Here is a 3952-nt window from a genome sequence, read left to right on the forward strand (position 1 = left end):
AATCAGACGAATAAAATAGTCTTACCACCGTATGTTAAAAAATCTAAATAGAATGTCTTTACTAGTCTTAAAGTCCTAACATATCTCCGAGGAGACCTCTCAGTATAAGCCCGGGGGTTTCTTGAGGTCTCCTCGCCACTTCTTACTTCCTCTTTTACTATTATTATTTACTCTAAACTTATGTCAATCCTAGTCTATTATTCATTGTAACTTTCTATGTTTGTATGTCGTGGTGAACAATAAATAAATCAATCAATCAATAAATAAATGGGAGCAAATTTAAAATAAAGTTGACTTCCTTAACAAAATGATCTGATTAAAGCTTCATCGTCAAGATAACGAAAGCTATATCTTTCTCTTTGCTATAACCCACAATATCAAAAGTTATATCTTTCTTGTGCCATAAATGATGTTTAAACTGAAGGTTGGTAGCCTGAAAAAGAAATAACCAATCACCACCATCTGAAAAGAGGTCAAGAATTTAGACCTTGAGGAGCGGATTAGTTTCCGCATGCAGTATTAAGTGATCACAGTCTGTGGCTGTCTGTGTTTTGACTTGCATATATTTTCTGTTCCAGCGCCGACGTTTTTCTCATTTGAAGGACGTGCTACTGAATTTTTGAGAAAGCTACTTGAGTCATGAGCAGTGCTTATTAATAAGCGCGAAGTCTTCGAGTGAACCAGGTAGGAATTCCTATTCGAATTCCGTGTTCAGTCGTCTTGTATTGTAGGCTCTTCGGCCGAGACTATGAAGAAAATTTAACGAGACTGCCTTCTTAGCACTAAAAAATTTTGTAAATGAAAACAGGAAGACGTTTCTCCTCCTTTGTTTATATTTCTAATTCATTGGCCTCGCGATAATTGTTAAAGGACGTGTAGGATCCTTTTAAACCGGTTCCTTTCCTCTCGTTTCATAACGAGCTGCGCTACAACAAGAATAATTCAGATTGTAATCAGAGCTACGAGATTTCCTCATGCCGGCTGCAGTCCAATGTAGTCAAAATGAAATTTGTCGCGGTAAGTTACTTGCTGTAAAATGAGTTAAACATTTCGATCTTGAGCTGAAACAAACTAAGAGCTGCAATTGTCTTGTTGTAGCTATATTTCTGTTTTGCCGTAAGCTTCATTTCCGCACCGGCTCAGAAGATCCATTACAAGTATTATGATGTGTTCTTAAACTAACCCTCCAGGATATGAATATTTCCAGCTAAATCTTCATCGAGTTCCAAACTTTTCTGAGCCAAATTGACGAAGGAGAAAAAAAGAAGGATATATTAGCGTAATTCAAATTCCAGAATTCACACTTGGAACGTACTCATTTGCTTAAACTATGAGGAATTTTGGCCTTTATGATACCATCTTGATTTGGTATTGCGATTACCTTTCTATCTAGCGAAAACAATTTTCTGAAGATTTTACTCTCCCAACACTAAGGAAATTAAGATAGAATGATGCTTGCTAGGTAGGATCCAGTAAAAACTCTATAAAATTATACGCCGAGTGATTCCTTGCATCCGCCTTAATTGTTTCCTCGGTTAAGGCTAATAAATTATATAAAACGAGCAAAGGAATTCGTATCACTCCGCATTTTTTGTCAACCATCCGGTTAGCACTTCCGGCGGTCGACAGCTTCGATCCCTTGCTTCTTCATCTAGTGCGCGGCAGAGACAAATGAAACTTTGGGGGCGTTTAAGCCACTTAAAATGGCGCAGGGCTTGTAGTACAGTCGGTCAAATTTTTAAGGTGTCAGAGAAGAAGAAGTGCTTTTAACAGAAGAAGATTACTCGATGGGGTATCATAAAATGGAAACTAGAGACTAATGATATTATACAGTACTGAACCAAATTTAGATCCACCTTGCAGGACAATTTCTCCTCATAGGCTTTCAGATTACTGCATGTGATTACTTCAGGATTTATACACCGACTCAAAACACTTCAAAAGTCTATATAGAACCAGTAATCTTTCACAGCACTATAAACAGTGCGACAGAAAATCAGTGACTGCTCAGTAGCGTCAGGCTTTTGAATGAAACCTGGGGTTTCATCTACAGACTCAAAAGCTAAAATGAATACGCCTATAATAAACCGAAAGAAAATTAAAATACCCAGTCTATAGCTTCATTCGAATGGCAAGACAGAGAAATAAGAAGCATCTTGTGAAGTGATAATGTACAAGCAGTACCACAAGACTGAATTTGTGCTGCACATTACGTAGGTTTCATTTTGTTCACATTGCAGAATGTTATATCAAGGTTATAACCAAATTATACATTGTTTAATTTGCTCAGTTCCAGATAGATAGAGACTTTCCAAGGGGCGTCTTTTCTATACCTTGGGGGAGGGATAATTTTAAAAGGAGGGCAAAGGAGGGCTTTTTAAAGGGGCAGTATCTGTGGTGGTACTTTGATTGGCCAAAAAAGGTATCAGGGGCACCCAACGACCAAATCTTCCTAAATACGTCAGAAGTGCCCAAAATGGATTTCCATTTGCTTTAGAAGCCTGTTTGGCTAATTTGGAGCTGCTCTGAAAGATATTTATCTGTTCGGATATCTTCGGGGAACTTTGGTCGCGTCGAAAGTTTGAGGGGGCTTTTTTGTCTCATCCATGTCTCATCATCTGGCCTCATACGGATATAAAAATCCGGTTAGGGCTAGCCAAAAGGTGCTCAAATTTTACTCAAGCGTTGCTCAAAAATTTGCAAAAAGTATCCCAAACGTTGCTCTTTTTTTCCTTGTTCCGAAGTATTCAGGGACGTGTTTCTCTTATATTTTTCAGGTTCATTCTCAACTTCTTGAAACGTAATTGTTACTAAAAGAAGACGAATCACAAGGCAGATGGGAGACTCATCCCGTGATCAAGCGATAATTGGCTTGAACGGTGCCCTCCTGGGGATCGCTGTATTTCTCTTCGTCGCAGTTGTTATCCTAGCTAGGCTGATTCAGCAGCTGATAGCCATCGTCAATGATCTCAAAACCCCACCGGTTGCACCGTGTTCGTACGAAAACCCCGCGACTGAGACGGAACTAAACGACCTAAAGGATCCCGAAACGCCCTATATCCTTCCCAAAACATGCAAAAGGCCCATATCTGGCACGAACCCCTGGAAAAAGGGCTCTATGGAAAGCATTGTGATAGTTCCTTCACGCGAGGAGTCCCCAATGGAAAAGTTCCTCAGCGACAACAATTTACTGGATATGAAAACAACGTCGTTTGAAAGATTTCAAACGTCAGCAGATAATTGAGAAAGAAAGAAAAAATCCGGCACACGGGTTCGTTTTGATCGCTCGTTCTCTCTGTTTCATAGTGTACAAAAAGCAAACCAAAACCTAAAAGGAAAAAAATCAGCATTAGCAACAAAAACAAGTCAGTAAAATCCGAACTTAAGAAAAAAAAAAAAAAACAAAAAAACAAAAAACAAACAAACTTAGGCACAAATACTAACTGTCATTTGAATGACTTCTTCAGTTTCGTCTTGTTTTTATCGATGCTCGCTGTTGCAGTGTAAGCGATTTGAATGAATTTGTCTGTATAATTTTCTGAAAAGTTTAAAAAACGCACGGTGGTAACTGAAAACGGGAACTCCATGTGAGTCAGTATATATGATGAAATAAAACGTTGTAATTTGTACGTTGTAAAACGGAATAATCTCTCGCGGAAACTCTCGCGGGCGGGGGGGGGGGGGGTGGGGTGGGGGTTGCCTTGGGAGTGAGGTACAACTCTAGAATCTCTATTAGTTCGTGGACCAAATAACGATTAAAATGAAACATAGGCATTCATTAAAATTTGAACCAGAACCTTGAGACACTAATCATAGTAAGGTATACAGTGCTGGCTACCACATCCCAATATCCACTGGGAATGTCCTATCCTTCACATTACCCTCCCCACCCACTCTACATCATTTCAGGCTCTCATTGTGCTGAGAAACCTAGTCTTCACGCTCTCGCAGG

At 39.3% G+C, this 3952-nt stretch overlaps 1 long non-coding RNA gene across 1 annotated transcript; it reads left to right on the forward strand.

The window, feature by feature from the left end:
• Positions 1–525: 525 nt before the first annotated feature.
• Positions 526–3639, forward strand: LOC146488804 (uncharacterized). Its single transcript, XR_014865161.1, has 2 exons — positions 526–684; positions 2778–3639. It is a non-coding gene; the product is annotated as an uncharacterized LOC146488804 (long non-coding RNA).
• Positions 3640–3952: the final 313 nt, after the last annotated feature.

Source organism: Pavona decussata, unplaced genomic scaffold, assembly GCF_977016875.1.
Source record: "Pavona decussata unplaced genomic scaffold, jaPavDecu1.1 SCAFFOLD_8, whole genome shotgun sequence".
In the NCBI taxonomy this organism is placed as follows: domain Eukaryota; kingdom Metazoa; phylum Cnidaria; class Anthozoa; order Scleractinia; family Agariciidae; genus Pavona; species Pavona decussata.